General features: G+C 39.6%; 1 pseudogene; it reads left to right on the top strand.

Annotated features, from left to right (window-relative positions):
* The first annotated feature begins 11296 nt into the window (after window positions 1-11296).
* On the top strand, window positions 11297-11624 carry LOC116884632 (annotated as a pseudogene).
* The last annotated feature ends 9297 nt before the right edge of the window (window positions 11625-20921 follow it).

Here is a 20921-nt window from a genome sequence, read left to right as displayed (position 1 = left end):
AGAATCTACCAAATTGATTTCCAAAGTGGCTGTACAATTTTTCACTCCACCAGCAATGGAGGAGTGTTCTTCTTGTTTCACATCCTCACCAACATTTGCTGTCACTTGAGTTTTTGGTCTTAGCCATTCTAATGGAATCTCAGTCTTTTTTATTTGAATTTCCCTGATGACTAAGGATGTTGAACATTTCTTTTAGTCCTTCTCAGCCATTCAAGATTCCTCTGCTGAGAATTCTGTTTAGCTTTGTATTCCATTTTTAAGTGGGTTTTTTGGTTTACTGGTGTCTAATTTGAGTTTGTTATATATTTTGGATATTATCCCTCTGTCAGATGTAGGGTTGGGGAAGATCCTTTCCCATACTATAGGCTGCCACTTTGTCCTCTTGATGGTGGCCTTAGCCTTGCAGAAGCTTTTCCATGAGGTCCCACTTAGTAACTGTTGATCTTAATGCTGAGCCATTGGTGTTCTGGTCAGGAAGTTGCCTCATATACTAAGGAGTTCAAGGCTTTTCCCCACCTTCTGTCCTATTAAATTTAGTGTGTCTAGTTTTATGTTGAGGTCTTTGATCCACTTGGACTTGAGTTTTGTGCAAGATGACAGATATGGATCTATTTGCATTCTTCTATATGCAGACATCCAGTTAAACCAACACCATTTATTGAAGATGCTTTCTTTTTTCCATTGTACAGTTTTGGCTTCTTTGTCAAAAATCAAGCATTCATAGGTGTGTGGATTTACTTCGTGTCTTTGATTTGATTCCATTGATCAACCTATCAGCTTTCATGCCACAACCACGTGGTTTCTATTACTAGTGCTATGTAGTAGAGCTTGAAATCAGCGATGGTGATTCCTCCAGAAGTTTTTTTTATTGTTCAGGATTGTTTAAGTTATCCTGGCTTTTTGAATTGTATTGGAATTTTGATGGGAATTGCATTGAATCGGGAGATTGCTTTTGGTAAGATGGCCATTTTCACTATCTTAATCCTACAGATCCATGCACATAAGAGATCTTTCCATCTTCTGATATCTCCCTTAATTTCTTTCTTCAGGAACTTGTTCTTCACAGACATGTTTATCAGTCACTTACTTGAGTTACATCAATATATTTGATGTTATTCGTGGCTATTGTAAAGGGTGTTGTTTCCCTAATTTCTTTCTCTGCCTGTTTATCATTTGAATAAAGAAAGGCTACTGGTTATTTTGAGTTGATTTTGTGTTCAGCTACTTTGTTGAAGCTGTTTATCAGCTGTAGGAGTTCTCAGGTAGAATTTTGAGAGGGGGGTACCTTATGTATACTATCATATCTTCTGTGAATAGTAATACTTTGACTCCTTCCTTTCCAATGTGTATCCCCTTGGTCTTCTTTAGTTTTCTTACTGCTCTAGCTAGAACTTCAAGTACTGTGTTGAATAAATATGGAGAGAGCCTTGCCTTATCCCTGATTTTAATGGAATTCCTTTAAGTTTCTCTTCATTTAATTTCATGTTGGGTATTGGCTTGCTTTATATTGCCTTTATTATGTTTCAGTATGCACCTCGTATCCCTGATTTCTCCAAGACTTTTAACATGAAAGGGTGTTGGATTTTGTCAAAGACCTTTTCAGCATCTAATGAGATGTTCAGCTGGAGGTTTTTGTTGTTTGTTTATATGGTGGATTATGCTGATGGTGGATTTTTATATATTAAACCATCCCTGCATCTGTGGGATGAAGCCAACTTCATCGTGGAGGGTGGTGTGTTTAATGTGTCCTTAGATTCAGTTTGCAATGGTCTGGCCTTAGTTGCATGTGTCATTACACATCACAAGGAGCCTATTACCACACTAGAACAAGCCATGTCATCCTTTACATATCACATGGGGAAAGGCAGAAACGTCATCTCATAGCTCTAGCCTCACATGGATCTGTCTCCGTTGCGTGTTTCAATGCCCATTGCAGGGCAAGCACCAACTGCTCCCAAATCATCTTTGATTCCATTGTCTTTCTTTTCAATGCCAATTGTGTGACTTTTCCTGGGATAACTTGAACAAATATCTATTCTAGATGGGTTAACAACAACAAACCAAAGAAACATTTCCATCTACTTCAAGCTTAGTGAACTAGGTTAGAAGGGCTAACTTAGTTGACTTGCTTACAAAAGGATGGGTGAGAGGCTAATTACAGTAACCCAGGTAACTCAAAGACAGGGGCACGAAAAGCTTACTGCGCATGGGTGACAATTCACAACAGTCAAATCCCTGGAGCTCTCTACACAAGTTTAGGTAGCATTTTAGTTGGTGTTACTAATGCTGTGATGGAACACAGTTTATTCAGCTTATGCTCACACATCACAGTTCATGATCACAGGAAGTCAGGACAGAAATTCAAGCAGGGCAGGAACCTGGTAACGGGAGCTGATACAGAAGCCGTGGGGGGGTGCTGCTAACTGGCTTGCTCCCCATGGCTTACTCACCCTGTTTTCTTATAGAATCCGGAACCACCAGCCTAAGGAGGGCACCACCCACAATGGGCTGTGTCTTCCCCCATCAATCACTAATTAAGAGAATGCCTTATAGACTTGCCTACAGCCTGATCTAATGGAAAGAAGCACTTTCTCAATTAAAGTCCCCTCCTCTCAGATGACTTTACGTTGTATCAAAACTATCCAACACTGTAGTATGGTCAATCCAACTGTTGTTACTGATTTTGTAAATCTGGAGAGGGACCTTGTGAATCTTTTACTTTTCAGGTCCGAATCTTGTAAGTTTCAATTGCTTTCTAGGCCTCCTTTGTTTAATTCACTTCCTGAGACCTAGGAACCTCCCTCCTGCCTCTAGATGGGAGTTTTTCTATTTGAAGTAAATACCTCTGCAACAATCCTTTTCCTTAAATAAACCCTTAACTCCTTCCCTAATTATATCAGTCCATATTAATGGTATATTACTTACCTCATATTACTTACACCCCACTTTTCCTTGCAAATCAATGTGCTTCCAACAACATAATCTGAGCTAAAACTCAAATTACAAACAAGTTGTAAATGGAATTGATTAGAATTCAATTTTCATTGGCTATATTGATCATCTGATTGTCCAAATGAGACAGAACTCATGGTTCACTGAATCATTTTGAAATCAATCTTTAAAATGACTTCTTACCTTGAGTGTTGATACCCATGAAGCTGAATAAACATGACAGCTGAAGGATCTGACAATGGTATGAGTTCAGATTCTTTAATCGCGCATGTCGTCTATGTTAATAAAGCATATGGAAAAAAATAGAGACAATTCTATAACTTTACGGTATATGCTGGAGTATGGGTGGAGTGAAAAGCGATGCTAAATAATTTTAATTTTATTTGTATTTTTAAGTATCTTCACAGCTGTTATAATTGTGATCCAATTAGTCTACTGGGATATGCATTATACATGAGCAGATATTCAAGCCCAGAAAAGATAAGGTATAGTCTTAAATTCATGCACAATTTCATAATTCAAACACCAATTATATAGGTGTTTAGAACCCAACCTCTGGGCAAGATTATTCTGATTGTGACTACCTCTGGAACCTCAAGCCTTGTGGTATAGGAATGACAATCTCGCTAAGGTAAGATTCTTTTTTGAAACAGATGATTTGGGGTTTTTTTTAACTTTAATCTTTCTGAATATGAGATAAAAAGACATCTGGACTTGTTTTTTTTTTTTTTTTCTCTCTCTTCCAAAATTACTTCCAAAAAAAAAAAAAAAAAAAACTTGGTACCCTCCCAAAAGGTTTGCACTCAAAACGGAGAGTTGAGGAGATCTGTGAAATGCTGTCTTCTGAACATGCCTAGCAGGTGCATATATCAACTCATAACAACTATAGTTATCTGCATAAAATCGGCACAAGATCAAGCTATCCAAAACTCTAGCATGGCTGGAGGAAGTGCTCCCAAGGCCCCCCCTCTAGATGAGAAACTATTGGCAGTTGATGGCTGCTGAGAAAGATACACTGATTTGAATCTGGATGTGACCGAAGGTAGGTTGCCCATTCCAGTAGATGGCACCCATTTGCACATAAGTCAGGACTAGCTGGACTCAGTGGTGGGAAGAATCATCAAGAGGAGAGGGGAGAGGAGGAAGGTGAGGAGGAGGAAGAGGGGGGAGGAGGAGGAGGAGGAAGAGGGGGGAGGAGGAGGAGGAGGAGGAGGTGGTGGTGGTTTTTGGAGTTATGAGCAGCATAGCCGTGTCTCTTCTGTTTGAAAAGGTGCTTCTTTCCCATCCTTGAAGCAACGGAATACAATATAATCACATGACTTCCTCACACGTTAAGGCAAGTGTTTCAAATCACAGATTCTTCTCTAGAAGGTGAGAGACACCTACTTTGCAATAACAGTGGGGATTTTTTATTATTCAAGATGATTGATGTAAATGAAAGTTTTCTGTCTGTTATATATTGGTAAAATAGAGTGACAGTTTGTCTCTGCAATAAGAGATTATCTGCAATGGGATGCTTAGAGGAATTGAAAGTTTGGCACTTCAGTCATGAAATGAAAGATATTCATTCATTTAGTTGGTTTATGGAGGATATGTATAAACCATAAAATCAGCTATAATATTTTTCTTCACATTACGAGTCACCTAAATTAGTTGCCAAAATTAGCAATGATCGGCTTTACAAAATCTTGTGTGAAGTATTCTCCTGTAATCTTAGATATTTCCATCTCAATGCATACTGTGCCCAAGTCAGTGAGAATCATTTCTCCCCCCCTGGTCCCCCATCTAATTGCTAGGCCAGTATCTGCAGATCTACATTTAGGGACCACACCCTAGAGCAACTTGCACTATGATTGGGACAGTCCACATTCCTTAGTATCTCATCATATTTCTATCTAAAGACATGTGTAGTTGATATGTAAGAGATATGTATGCTACAGTGAAAATTGAAAACAAAAACACGACTAGGCTTCCCAAGAGAGCATGAACGAATACTAAATAATCAATCAACATCAAAATCATTGTAGTGTCAGAACTCGTCTTCTCCTTGAATTCCTCCCAGAATCCACATGATGACTTTAATAACTGTTTCTTCTAAAAGCTATGTTGGGCGAGTAGAGGTGTGGCTCTTGTGAATCATGTTCACTGCACACAGTGTAAACCGTTAACCCATGAGAAAGGATGTTTTATCATACCTGATAGGAACCACTCAACTGGTTTCAGGGGCTCATACTTGGTTTTGTGTGTGTGCTCTCTCCAGCTCTTTCTCTTCACCCTTTACCTTTCTTTCTTGTAATAGAAATGTTTCTACTTCTATATTTTCTAGAGTAGATGAGTTGATTCCTAAATTAGGCTTTTTTATTCTTTTTCTTTTTCTTTTTTTTTTTATTAGATATATTTCTTTACTTACATTTCAAATGTTAGTCCCTTTCCTGGTTTCTCATCCATAAGCCCTCCATCCCCTACCCTCCCCCATACAGGCATTCTCCCCATCCATCCCCCTTACCAACTCCCCCATATTCCCCTGCACTGTTGGTCCAACCTTGGTGGAACCAAGGGCTTCCCCTTCCACTGGTGCCCCAACAAGGCTATTCTCTGCTACATATGCAATTGGAGCCCAGGGTTAGTCCATGTATAGTCTTTGGGTAGTGGTTTAGTCCCTGGAAGCTCTGGTTGGTTGGCATTGTTGTTCTTATGGGGTTGCAAGCCCCTTCAGCTCTTTCAATTCTTCCTCTAATTCCCCCCAAGGGGGTCCTGTTCTCAGTTCAGTGGTTTGCTGCTAGCATTGACCTCTGTCTAAATTAGGCTTCTAATAACAAAAACATTTAAGATGGGAGGATAATCTATCTCTATACATGGAACATTATCTAGTTATAAACTTTACTTCCAAAGAAGTCATAGTAGTTTAGCGAAGAGTCAAAATAATAAGTAGTTTAGAAATTTTCCTTTAAAGTATGTAAAAGTAACCCAAAATAGGTGTTATAAGTGAATTTAAGGAGAGAATTAAAGTGAGAATCATAGTGGATATGAAATAGGAGATGAGCCTGAAGGGGAGGGCAAATTATTAATAGGTTAAGAAAAGACTATAAATTAAGAATGGAATAAGGAAACAGTTATAAATTCAGGAAATGACACATCACATACTATATTAAAGAGCTGTACTTCCTTGGTTTAATTTTACCATAATTTTATAATAACCATCATTAATATATGTCCATGTATATGCAAATAAAGAGTTAAATTAATTGCTCTCATAGAGTTTCTTTTATATTTCTGGCTATTTTACTAAATCTGGTTCTTTAACAATTTACGCATCTGTCAATACCTTCTCCTGTGACCATCATTCAGAGAAGAGAAATTCTCGTAATTGAATTATCACACTTGAGACTTACTGTCTGTCCTTTACTTTGCAGTCTTAAAAGCTACTCTAAAGAAAGTCGTGTGTGTATGTGTGTGTGCGTGTATGTGTGTGTACATATGTATGTATGTGTATGTGTGTGTTTGTGCATGTGTGTGTGTCCATGTGTGTGTACATGTGTGTACGTGTGCATGTGGGTGCATTGTGTGTTCATGTGTGTATACGTGTGTGTGCGTGTGTGTGCATGCATGTGTGTGCGTGCGTGTACATATGTGTGTACGTGTATGTGTGTGTTTATGCATGCATGTGTGTACACGTGTGCGTGTGTGTGTGTGTGTGTGTGTGTGTGACTGAAAAGGATTCTTCTCTTCTTTCACCTAAATTTCAGCTTTACTATTCCTCTGTGGCCCCTTTAACATACAATGTAGAATACAATACACCCTAAGATAGAGGACAGCTTTTAAGGTTTTTTTCTAATAGGTGCTGTGAACAATCCCAGTGTGTTTAAGATCAACGGGGACAGCAACGTTGATCCTGACATTTGTGAACATCTAGGGTAGTTTTTCTTCAAAGCCATAAAAGTGCACATGAAATGGAGAGCGTGGTTGGCTCCATCACTGTATTTCCTGTTGGAAAGCAAAGCAATGCTGATTTACAACGTGTTTCAAAGCAGCAGCCCACTGCAGAGAGGTGCGAGCGTTATACTATTTGCCATCGCATCTATTAGGCCGATCAATGAGTTATAGTCATTGCATGGAAAACTACACCAGATATGGGACAAGTCATGTACAAGCATGTACACATGTACAAGCATGTACACATGTACAAACATGTACACGTATTGGAAGCCCAGCCTTATCTGTTCTTCCTTATGGGGTAGGATGACTGGCAGCACTGTGGACAAATGTCCTGAGTAGCCTCCCTCCGCTTCAGGAAGAAACCCTGGTGGTTCCCAGGCAACATTTACCATCACGATGCACAGTAGTGTGGTCAGCTTAGATCAAGGGGCCCTGGGTATATTTTACTGCCAAGAGAAAGGAAGAAACATGTTTTATATCACATTGATTTTCAAGGAAAGTAACATACTAATCAGAAGATAATGTCTTTCTATTAACTCACATACATAGAAGTATAAACTTATACTCCAATAAGTTATTAGACTTATCATGGTCATACAAGTCTTTAGAAAGATTTTTATTGTACTATCATCTGTATTCTCCATCACAGAGTCTATGATTATGCAGTGTACCTAATGCATATGTCTCATACAATATATCAGTCAGCATGTGCTTTCAGTCAAAAGTGGGACAAATACTTTTCTATCATACACCGAAAGTATTTGTTTAAGTTGTACAAGTGGTAGTGTAATGCACAAAATTATGGAAAGTGCATAGTTTTACTAAAGCCTAGAATACATTTTCACCTTCCTGGGGTATAGCTTTAAAATGACTTTAAAATGAACAACTTTAAAATGAAACACAGAAATTTTGTCTTTCCCCATTAGAGGAAGAATGGACATTTTAAGATTCAGAAATAAAAGTTATCCCAAGTCCGAAACTCTCAATATTTCTATTTTTCTAAAATTGCCAAGAGCTCATCTGAAATAAAGAGATGGGTCAATTATCCCAGTCATCTATAGGCTTACTCATAGGACTGACGCCAGATCCCATTAGATCAGTTCTGTTAGTCCACAATGTAGTCTGTTGTCAGCAATCCGGAAAGAGAAGAGTAAGTCCAGATGACAGGGGCCACTCCACACTCTGCACCCAGAATGCTCTTATTGTTCTGTGCAATAAGAGACAGGCTGTCTTTGCTCTCCCTCAGTTTAAGAACCTTAATCTCACTGCTCACTTAATCAAACTTCCACGACTCTGTCTAACCATCTACTGGCCATATATTTATCATAATTACATCAAAAACTATTTACACATAATACATATAAAAACGCAACCTATTATGGGTGGAACCTTCTTAAAAGAGTTGGTGTTAAATATTACAAATGACAAAATGTCCTCTTTATCTCTTATTCAGTTTTCTTATTAGAATACAAAGTAATAGGTTTCGCTATGACATTGTGCTGTGTTGATCCTTCTTCCCCAGCTCCTTAAATAAATTCTTTCTTTAAAAGAATAAGGAAGGCTGAAAGAAGCTGAGGAGGAGGGTGACCCATAGGAAGACCAGCATTTTCAACTAACCTGGATCCCTAGTATCTCTCAGTCACTGAGCCACCAAGCAGGCAGCATACACAAGCTGGCCTGAGGCCCCTGACACATATAGAGCAGAGGACTGCCTGGTCTGGCCTCAGTGAGAAAGGATGCACCTAACCCTTGAGAGACTTGAGGCCCCAGGGAGTGGGGAGGCCTACTAGGGGGTGGAAGGACATCCTCTTAGAGGCAGGGGATGAGGAGGAATGGGATGAGGAACTGTGGGAGGGAGGATTTGAAGAGGGCAACAGCTGGACCTTAAAGAAAATAAAAGTAAAATGAAAAGAATAAGGAAATATAGTTCTAGACTCCTGGTGACCCACAGCCAGATGGTTATGATCTGATATTTCCTGCTATGCTGATCTTGAGCTTATGATCTTGAAAGTAATTTGTAAATTATTGGTATGTGAAATTCTCATGTCTTACATACTCTTTAATATTGAGTAACTTAACAGCATTTATGGGACAGGAAAAATGCCTGGTCACCTGTGTAGGAAGAGTCATGGTATAATCCCCATGAATTCATGCTTCTCACCAAATCAGTCAAAGTTCAAAGAGACCCATCTGTGAAGAAAAGAGCATTACAGAACAATAATAAAGAATATTAACATTGATTTTTTTAACCTTTTTTGTAAGTTTGTTTGTGATATTTTTAACAAGAGAAACAAATGATAAAATTCTCTGTAGTATTTCCAAGTTGACATCTACAATATAATTTGATTTTTCTATATATCACTGGTGTTTCAAGAATGTCTTACATTTACAACAGAAGAAGCCGAAAAGAATGAAGGTCTGTCTAGTTTTATGTCAACTTGACAAGCTAGAGTTATCTGAAAAGAGGAAACCTCAATTGAGAAAATGCCTCCATAAAATCTGGCTGTAGGGTGTTTCCTTAATTAGTGATTGGTGGGGAGGGCGCTGCCCATTGTGAGTGGTTCTATCCCTGGTGTGGGGGTCCCAAGCCAAACAAGACATGGACAGCAAGCCAGAAAGCAGCATTCCTCCATTGTCTCGGAATTATCCCCTGCCTCCAGATTCCTGCCCTGATTCAGTTCCTGTCCTGACTTCCTTCGATGATGAACAGCAATATGGAAATATAAGCCAAATAAACATATACTTCCCCAACTTCCCTTTCGGTCATGGTGTTCCATTGCAGCAATAAAAAACCCTAACTAAGGGTTGGGGATTTAGCTCAGCAATAGAGCACTTGCCTAGCAAGCGCAAGGCCCTGGGTTCGGTCCCCAGCTCCGAAAAAAAGAAAAAAAAAAAACCCTAACTAAGCAAGGCCTATACGTCTATAACCTTCAATTAATGAAAGTTGCATTATGGGAGATGGTATCTTATTAGCAAAGTCAAGGGCTATTAATTTTTACAAGGGCATGAGAGGCGGAAATAAAGTGAGTATCTATGTGGACTGTGCTGGATATCTACTGATTTTCTTTACTGGATATAAGAACACTTTGAGATTATTGGGGAATTATTTTCCTTCAGTCACTACATGCCAAAGAAATGCATTAAAACTCATTTCAGTCTCCGGATTATTTGAAGTAAGTCTCATGTCGGATATTTGGAGGTTTCTTCTGAGTGTGTATATGTGTCTTTGTTTTTGTTTTACTTTGTTTTATAAAGGCTTTTGTCTGTTTTTCTCTCCTCAGTAATCATTCCTGGTCAATAAAGAAGCCTTAAAACTCACTTTTGGGGGTTGAGGATTTAGCTCAGTGGTAGAGCACTTGCCTAGCAAGCGCAAGGCCCTGGGTTCAGTCCTCAGCTCCAAAAAAGAACAAAACAAAACAAAACAAAACTCACTTTTGATTCGTTTAAAACTGAGATACATAAGAACTAGGTCTCAGAACCAGATGAGTCTCAACAAAAACTGAACTCAAAAACGTTGTCTCTCAGCCCTTGATTTAAGGGACAGGGATAGCCAGAGAGCTTGCTCACTGAAAACAGATCACTGTTGTGTGGAACCTTTATAGAAATGTCATTCCTGGTTAATAGTAACAGAGCTCACCTGTTGCCGTCATCAGAGTCAGCCACTGGGTTTCATGTCGCCCAGGAGTAGCTACAGCATGTTTTCTGGAGTGAGTCCATAGCAAAACCAAGTGTTGTTGCTACCTGCATGTATTCCAAGGGGAACATTTTGGTCCCTTTGTTCCAGTTAATACCCCTTAATCATTTTCTGTTCTGATTAAGCCAGCACTGTTGGCTTGCAATGCTCTCCACTGTTGGCTTGCCTGACTTAGCTCCTGTGGGGCATCCTGCCAAGTGCTTCTCGTTTCAACCCAGTTTTATCCCTAGAGAGCCATCTACTGTGTGAGTGTTACATACTGAAGTTCAGAGATGTTAAGTAATCTGCCCAAGATCACGCAGGTGTTTAGCAGAGAACTTGGGATTCAAACTAGATGCGCTTTCAGACTTACAAAGAACGAAGATGAGCTTTAATCGAAAAGGAGGGGAAGGGAGAGATGATAAGGAGGGCTAACTCGCCAGCTTTCATTACAGCTGAAAACGGAGTGGTTACAACAGAGAGAGGTAGCCTGTGAAGGGGGATCATGTTTATCATCTCGCCCTTTGTAGAAAGGGTCACTGATCCTTTAGCTACAAGCCTAGAAAGAAAAGTTGTGTGCTGTAGGCTATTTTCCTGATTTTACACACACACACGCGCGCGCGCGCGCACACACACACACACACACACACACACGCACGCACACGCACGCACCACACATGCACACACACATGCACACACACACAGCATTCCAATAAAACTTTATTTACAGTATCCGAGTCCGAATTCGGAGGCCCCAGTCTATAGATCCTGAAGAATGAAGATTTAAATACAAGGTCATGGCTAAACATCTGAAGTTCATTGCCAGGACGGTGATGGTTCAGGAGGGGAACGTGGAAGGTGCCTACAGGACCCTGAACAGAATCCTCACCACCGACGGGCTTATTGACGTCATAAAGCGACGACGCTACTATGAGAAGCCTTGCCGCCGCCGCCAGAGGGAGAGCTATGAAACATGCCGGATGATCTACAACATGGAAATGGCTCGAAAAGATTTACTTCTTGATCTGAAAAAGAACGTGCAGACCCATGGCTGGGCTGCTAAAGGCTTGAGCCCACATTATTTCTATGTCCAACTCCTTTATGCAACCAATTTCTGTTACTTTTCTCCACAATAAACTCAATCACAGGTGAACAAGAAAAAAAAACTTTATTTACAAAGCAATATCCGCCTAGTTAGGTTACAGAAATGTACTACAGTCTGGTTTATCTTTAAATGTTATTATACATTGAATTATCTGAACACCTGTTCATATACAGATAACCCTTGAGCTAGAAGTGCATCTGGGAGACTGAGGTCCATTGTTCTTTTTCGGCAAAATTGTGTACGTGCCTACAGTGAAGAAAGTATAGAGTGTTCATACTAGTACATTAAAATCCCTGTCTAAACCATAGCAGTGATATTGATAAATATACATGGAAATTAGTCTACAGAGGCTTATATTAGTTAGCTTAGAAGACTAGATAGATAGATAGATAGATAGATAGATAGATAGATAGATAGATAGATAGATAGATAGATAGATAGATAGATAGACAGACAGAGACACATATTGATATTTGAACATCCATTCAATATTCTGGTAAGAATTCAGGGTAAGATTTCTTGGTCCCCAGGGTTGGGGATTTAGCTCAGTGGTAGGCCCTGGGTTCGGTCCCCAGCTCCAAAAAAAAAGAAAAAAGAAAAGAAAAAAAGATTTCTTGGTCCCCATAGATTACTTAAAATAACATTTTAAAGTTAAGACTTGGTTACTTTGTTTATATGATAAGTGGAGGAATCACTATGCAGTTACTGTGGCTCTAATCCCTAGTACCTGTTGATAAGGCTTAAAATGGATGAATTATGTGAGTCTTCAGTAAATCTGGGGATACTGCCTTTCTTTAGGAGGAAAAAAATGTGCTGACGTAGTCATAAATGACATCCTTTAAAAACCCAGTAATGGTTGTCAGTGGAGCACAGAATTGATGGCAGAAGACAGTTCTGTGTATCTTGGAGACACCATATATGATACTGGACCACCCACCACTTGAATCCATAAACTTAGATTCCAAAAGATGGAAGTCGGTTTGGTTCTTGTTTGTGTTTCAGGCTCTCGCTCGTAGAACACTTTCTGCTCACTCCTGAAAACCTAATTAGACATGCTATCTTAAGAAATTACAGGAGTTTAATAAAAGCTGCAAATCACTTGAAACAGGACCTACCTATTACACGGCTTCCTTGGGCCTCTCAAGCCAGTAAAAATTAAGATCAAACAGACAAAACAAGTTACTATAACTGTGGCAGTCTAGCTTTCCACAGGATGGGAGAGGATTCCCAGTGACACTGTCGATGCTCTCGTCTGCATCAGTCATATAGCTAAGGAGCAAACAACATCAACAAGCAAGGGGAAAATCCCAGTCATTTTATGCAAGCTTTATGGACCAGTTGCAGAATTAGTTGGCCAAAGGTTAGGGGATTCTAGAATTATCAAGAAGGAGAAGGAGAAAGTTATAAATCTTAACCTGACTCTAGCTTCAAGACACTATAGCTACAGGGAGGATTGTCATTTGTTCTATTTAAATATTTAGGATCAATTATTTAGATTTTTCTCGCTGCCATTTTCTGGATTGAATTTAGCTGTGGTTTTTAATGTATCTGAGTAGCACAGAGGTGAAATTGCCCTGGTCCCTTTTGTATCATTTTAGGTATCTTGGTTTAATTCTTATTTGTCATTTTTCCTTAGTAGTAAATACCACACGTTTGTCAACCAAGTTCAGGGAGGTATAACCTAAAAGTCCCTCATGTTATCTTGTGGCCTAGAACTTCTTTGTGTCCACACAGAACTATCACAGGCACCTACCTTGGACTTGGGAATTAACAACCTAGAGATGCAAAACCGCTGATCTCTCATAAGTCAACCTTTGAATTATAAAAGATGAATGATGATAAACAAAAGCTCCCTTAACCCTTTCCCTGGAGAGAAAACCTCAAACACATTTCGCACCTTTTCTGGATCCTGTGAGTAGAGTTCTAGTCATTCATAGTGGTTACTAATTCAGCACACTAATTAACTTTGTGTTTCCCTGGCTTGACTCCAGCAATCATCATCGCTGATCTCTGGATAGAAACTCTTGTCTCACAATCGAATTTGATGGAAATTTAGGCTAATACATTCATAAAGACGAATGCTTACATTTCGCCAAGGGATTGTCAAGAATGAATGAATTTCTGGTTTTATTTAGTCTACCAATCATCAAATCCATGCAGATGAAGTTCCAATCTCTTAGACTTGCTTAAGACAAGAAAAAATATATATACTTATATTTTGATTTTATATATATATATATATATATATATATATATATATATATATTTAGGGTAGTTACCTGTGAGTGTCCTATGGGGCACAAAAAAGTTCTAAGCCCTGAAACAGAAAAATCTGAGGGAGTTTTAGGTTACATCTTCTTGAAGTTGGTTGAAGTGATTTATTAGGGGGGAAATCATCACAGCTAAAAGTACTAGGAAAACTATGTGCTGTATTTCAGTGTGGGGCAGTGGGCCATACCAGAAAACTTGGTAAGGTTGAGTGGGTTGGACCCAGGGAACCTCTGAGAGGATGGTAGGAGTTTCACCTACTTCAGACCAGGCCCCTATCATGTGAGCACACTTTCTACATAGGACCCTGATGTAGGGACAAAGGACGACACACAGATTACAACAGAGATCTCCATGCTAATGTGGTATCTAGATAGGCCCTGAGGGTTTGGCCAATAAGCTTCCCTTCCCGGACATCCCTTCCTGCAAAAGGTATCTAATCTCTAACCCACCCTGAGGAAGTGGTATGCACCCATTTTCCACGATGAACAGTCAATAAACGGAATGGATAAGCATGGACTGTCTCTTTCATCAAGAGCCGCCGTAGATAGCATGGAGGAAGCCTTCATCTACAGAGCTACGTCTCCTGCAGAAGGCCCTTCCACACTCCCAGGCTCTCCAGCCTGAGTGTCCCAGTCTCCCAGCCCCTCTTTCCTTGTAGTCCTCAACCACTGGCCTCCTCTATTCTGCTCCAGGCAGTTTCCAGCAGTAACTAGATGCCCGGGAGCTTGGGAAACCTAGCCTTGGCTTCATCCTGTGTCTGCCATCCTGGGCTGCATTCTTCCACCCCCTGAATGGTACATCGATGCTTCCTGTAAGCCCACCACCCAACAGCAGACAAAGAGTACATATAATCTAGAGTCCCCCTTTTCACCTGCCCAGGTGTTGTTCCTGCACCCCAGTGGGAGGCGGATCATAGAACTACGTTTCTGTATACAACATTATGAGCCATATTCTAAGCAAGTATGACAATCCTACAGGGTTAGCAATTAAATGATTCATTCAAAATGGTGATTTAGACTGTATCATCTATCTTTAAATTTTTGACGTATTAAAGCAAATCTGGCTTTGGTTGATGCTTCTGGTGTCTTTGTAGTTAGCGGAAGGAAAAGAAAAGAGGAATTTGATGAAAGTAACATATCGCCTAACAGTAACTCTAATCATTATTCTAAATGTGGTTTTCTATTTTGTCAATTATTGCTCCTTAAGGGGCAATCTGAACACATGAATAGCAAGACGTAAGCACTACGGTGACTTTTATGTGAGTGAAGGTTTTCTTTTATCTTCAAAATATAAACACTTTTGGCAATAAATTTTCAGAAAACTCTTTCTTAATTAAATTATGGTATCTCCTAAAGAGTCTCCAGGTGTGTGATGTCACAGGCAGTTGTGGTAGCAAAATGGCTTGGAGACTATGAATGTCAAACCCTAACTAGACAAATAACATTAACTTGACAAATAACCTACTTAATCTGTTGGCAAAAATAAGTCAGAAAAATAAGGCAAGGCAAAGCAATCTCTGTTCCTAGGACTAGAACCGTCCTGGTCTATGGTTCTGTGTTATCTTGACTGTTCATACCTCCATCTCTGAAGACGTTTTGAAATACTGCAATGTTTCAACTAACTCTTTAGATTTTAGTGGTCCTACTTGTCTTTGATAATCCGTCCTTTCGACTTCCTGAAGAATATGGTAATAAAAGGCAATCAGAAGAGGTGGATGGAAGAGGGCTGAAAATGTCTGTTACATGTTCCGTTGGCTAGCGCTGGCCGCTAGTCCAGTGGAAGGCGTCACTTACAGGCATTCCTGTGGGGAAAATCTCACCCTATTCATGGAGATGTCAGTGACAGCTCCAGCGGCATTCCAAGCCTGAGCATTTCCCACCACGTGCATGACGTTCTTTCTCCACGGTCTGCTTGACCTGGCTTCCTGAATTCCCACTTGAACTTCACGTTCTAGTCTTTTTGCAAACTTGTTACCTCGTCTGTATACACGAGTCTACTACGCAGAGAAAACTTGCTTCCATATACATATAAACACAACCCATCCTTCATTACTCATAAAAGGGCCATCTGAACATGCAGGTGGCATTCAAGTCATCTAAACGTATGTCATTCTCAGGGTGTACTGGCTGGTTTTGTGTGTCAATTTGACGTAAGCTGAAGTTATCACAGAGTAAGGAGCCTCCATTGAGGAAATGGCTCCATGGGATCCAGCTGTAAGGCATTTTCTTAACTAACAATCAAGAGGGGAGGGCCCAACCCACTGTGGGTGGTGCCATCCCTGGGCAGTAATCTTGGATTCTATAAGAGAGCAAGCTGAGCAAGCCAGGGGAAGCAAGCCAGTAAGTGACATCCCTCCATGGCCTCTGTATCAGCTCCTGCTTCCTGGCCCTGCTTGAGCTCCAGTCCTGACTTCCTCTGGTGATGAACAGCAATGTGGAAGTGTAAGCTGAATAAACCCTTTCCTCCCCAACTTGCTTCTTGGTCATGATGGTTGTGCAGGAATAGGAACCCTGACTAAGATCTGGGTATTACATTGCTGTCACATGCAAGCCTGAATCCAGCAGATAAAAAATTTAAAAGTTTGTTTCTTAGCTATGTTATAGGTATAGAACAAATCAGTCCTTGTGGGGATCAGGGTGACAATGTTTTTGTGATCAAAGAGACTGCAAATGGGAACATGAGGAAATACTCAAGAGTGTCACACTTTTCTCTGAAAAAAATAACACTTGGCTTAATTCCAGTGAGAAAAATAGAGATGCAGAAATATTTTCTATATATAGATAATGCCCGTCACAACTCTCTTATGATCTGAACCTCCACCATCCAGAAGATAGAGTGTGTGGGGGATGCCAAAAGCCTCTGTTCTACATCCTATGACCATCTCTGGTCTACATCCTGTGACCTTCTCTGGTCTACATCCTATGACTGTCTCTGGTCTATATCCTGTGGCTGTCTCTGGTCTATATCCTATGACTGTCTCTGGTCTACATCCTATGACTGTCTCTGGTCTACATCCTATGACCATCTCTGGTCTACATCCTATGGCAGCTATTCTGAGCTTCTCTTCTTTTATTTCAGTCTTCCATTCCAGAACAGCTTCCAGTAGCATCAGCATACTTGGCTTCGTCTTATCTAAACCAGCTTGATGTCATATCACCTCTACCCAATCCTGATCCAGAATCCTAGGTCACACAACACATTAAGTTCATGACTGTACAAAACAACCATTCTAGGATAAACTGAGACAGGAGTGGCATTGCAATAAGATTGTTTTAAAAAAAAACCCTGAAACTTATAATCACATAAAGAAAGCACCACAGATAAGATTGTTCTAACATTCAACGTAAAATACTTGTAAAAATATGAGAAATATTAGAAAGCAAGATATGCATAAATTCAGGATTTTAATATGTACCTACTTCTTTGGAATATAAATATGGATAAAATATAAATATATGGGAAGCACTGCATCAAAATGAAATTTCTGAAAGAAATTACTCATTCTACTTGAACACTATTATATAGGGTCATAAAGAGTCACCAAAATTAAAATTATCATTAGTCATAAAAAGGCACCAAAAGTTAAAATTATCATTAGTCATTCAAAGGCATCTTTAAAATGTTATGACTTTCCACTCATTACTAAAGTCCCCATCCCCCGTTTTATTTTTCAGATGTTACAAAAATCAGTAAAACCTAATGAGTTTACTTGAGGATCTGCTCAGTTTCTCACTATTTGGAAAATCTTGGAAAACTTAGTTTGGCCTTCTGGGCCTCATCATTTCATCTTAGGGAGAACACAGAGAGCAGTGGGAGAAATGTTCTCTTTCAGACATAAAATAAAAGAAACTTTTCCTTCTCTAAAAATATCTACTTTATTTGTGTGTGTTTAAGTTTTGCCTGCGTTGTACGTCTGTGTCCCACAGGGGTGCCTGATGCCTGCCGAGGCTAGAGGAGGTTCTCAAATGCCCTGGATCTCAAGTTACAGATGGTTGAAAGCCCTCTGTGGATGTTACCCATATTGAGATTCTTTATAATTCTCAAGGACAATATATTGTAAAACAGGTTTTATAAAACTTTAAAACAATATCTTAATAAATAAAAAGGGGGAGTTGTATCCCTGTATGCCATACAATTATTTAAATAATGCTCTTTTTATTTTAAATTTTTAAAATGCCAAGGAACTCTCTGAGTGTTTATGGCACCCTACAACTAGGCATACTTATACCTAGGTGAAATGGAAGGATCCACATCTTGGCATATGGCATGATCCTGTTCAGGAATTTAATATAGGGAAAGAAGGCATGTTTGTGTTTTTTTCTGCAGGATGCTGCAGGCGTGTGCTAGCTGCCAGAGTGACTGGTGAGACATGCTGATGCTGGGACATGTTGACCTGTGAGCTTGATGAGAAATCTGACAATAGTGACTGGGAAGCTGTTTTGGACGTATGTTTCTGACCCATCTTTGCTTGCCTATATCCCAGATGGGAAAAGCTGCCTTGCTTCAAGCGTTTAGACCTTGTGGGAGAGAGAACATGGAGACTGTGGAAAATGCCTTCAGAAAAATCAAAGAGAAGTTATGACTCTTTTCGTTTATGTGACAAGTTATTCTGACTCAATCATAGACTGGTCAATCCAATATTGGAAATAACAGTTTTCACTTGGAAGACTGGTTCTGGACATTTTCAGAGACATTTAAAAAATACACAATTGTCTTAAATGAAGTTACATTTACAGTGGATAAAATTGATATAGGATCTGGATTTTAGTGCATGTGTTATAACTCCTAATCTCTTATTTATTGGTCATGTTAAAATGACTTTTGTTTCTTCTACAATAGTTAATGTAAGTTATATTAATTATACACTTTCTAATGTTGTTACTGTATTGAAATCTGACATAAACCAGCTTTTGTCTTATTGCTTGTGAGTATTATAGGACCTTGATATTCTGGAAAAGACTTGCAGATATTGGAAGAACTGAGTCAGTCTTTAAGCATAAGCAAAAGGAGAGTGGGTTTGATTATTGCTGGCATAGTGGTACAGCTATCTAATTAATAGCACTATTGCTTTGACCCAAGAAGTTAAGACAGTTACTTTTGTTAATTGTTTAACAAAAAAAAAAAAGTTAATGTTTTGAGTATTCAAGAAGATTTATGCGTTTGGAACAATGAGTTGGTGATCTTTGTGTTACCCAAATGGTGTTAATGCTGGAGATAGTGTTGACTATTCTTCGCAGGAATGCATTCTGGGGATCAGAGAACGCTGCCCTGGTTGTGCAGATCTCAGGCATGGTTCCATTGCCTGCCAGTCATTCGGGAGAGGGTCAGCTGATCCTGAACCGTCATGGGAGGGACTTTGGGATCATTGCTGCTATTATAACAGCCATTGCCACTGTGGCCACTGAGGTTGTAGTATCTGGGATTGCCTTCTCCCAATCTGTTGTTAAGATATGCACAGTGGATAAACTTTCAGGAGAAGTTGCTGACAAGTGAGAATTCTAAATTTAAATCAACAGTCAGTGCTTTTACAGGAACAGCTTGATCTCTTACAGCCTTCGATGCTATGGCCCTCACCACTGCCACAGAAGTTGGTCTTTTGTTTCCTTTCATATGTGCAGACAGCACTCCCAGTCCCAGGCAGCAACTAAGCAGGTGTTGCTCTCCTTGGCAGGAGACAATCCCTCTGCCTAAATCTGGTTCAGCCTTTATGAGAAGTAGTTAGCCAAAGATGGGCGACTCTTTGGGACCAATGCCCACCTAAGACAGGGGCTCTGAGACAGGCAGAGGTTCCCAAAGACAGACAAGGGGATTGGTTTTCCCAAAGTGTCCTAAGACAGGTACTACTTTAAAAAAAAATAGAAAAGGGGGACTTGTCAAACCCTCCTAAGCCCCATCAGTGTTTGCCCCTGCTGAGCCTTGCTGATGCATGTGGAAACCTTTTGTTCCTAACAAAGGAACATCCTGACCTTTCTCTTTGGTCTGGGTGGTAACACTGTTAAGTCAGTTCCTGTTTTTTGTTCCTGTTTTTATCTTGTGGGTCTAAACCTGTTTTTTTTCCCACTATGCTTCCTGGAATTTTCCACCCAGTGGACTTGGGGTATATATTCTGTGAACCTCAGTAAAGCTTTTGCATTCTCATAACACAAATGACCCGAGTCTGTGTGTTTTCTTAAATTCCGCAGGCCTATGCCCGGTTCTTGGTACTGTGATAGTATGGGGTCATATGTGATAGTATTAGGTGGGGTCACCACAAGGTAAGAAACTGTACTAAAGGGTTGCAGCATTAGAAAGGCTAAAATCTACTGACTTTATGTAAACATTTTTCTTTAGATTTTTTTTTCTTAAGATCAAGCCAAGTTTGAAAATCATCTCTTACAGCTCTGAACTTTAGCTACACTGGGCATCAAATACCGATCCTGAGTATTAACTATAGACATGGTCTAACCGACAAATGGACATGACATAAACACAGTTACATAAAAAGAGTACACATAACAACTATATTAACTCACAGTCCACTCAGTCAAAAGGAAAGAGAGATTTACATCCCATCTCAAGTGTAGGATGGTCAAAATGGGAAGTTCATCATGCATATTTAGATTAATATGTTTACAAATGTTAAGAACTATTCTGAAAAGAGAGGGTATTTTATAGCTGGACGTTTTTAATATAAGTCAAAAATCCTGTTTTGTGTATCATAGGATAATTGAAATTGTGGGCAAATCTCCAAGTCCAAGAGAATCCTGATATAACTCAAGAAATGCCAAAAAGCTTTAAGCCCAGTTTTTGACCAGGGAGTTTAAATAGCATGACATCACTTCCACCCCTGAGCTTTGTTTCCAAATGGTCCATAACAATCTTTTCCTTTGATATAGAATTTTATGACTTAGCTTCATAATAAAATATCACACGAGGAAGATAAAGATTTTATTTGTTTTTGCTTTATTTTGTTTTGTTTGGGGGGATTTAGGGCTTTGTTTTTGT

This window comes from Rattus rattus, chromosome 15 (genome assembly GCF_011064425.1).
Source record: "Rattus rattus isolate New Zealand chromosome 15, Rrattus_CSIRO_v1, whole genome shotgun sequence".
In the NCBI taxonomy this organism is placed as follows: domain Eukaryota; kingdom Metazoa; phylum Chordata; class Mammalia; order Rodentia; family Muridae; genus Rattus; species Rattus rattus.
The sequence above is the reverse complement of the archived record's forward strand: the minus strand, read 5'-3'. Positions and strand labels throughout refer to the sequence as shown.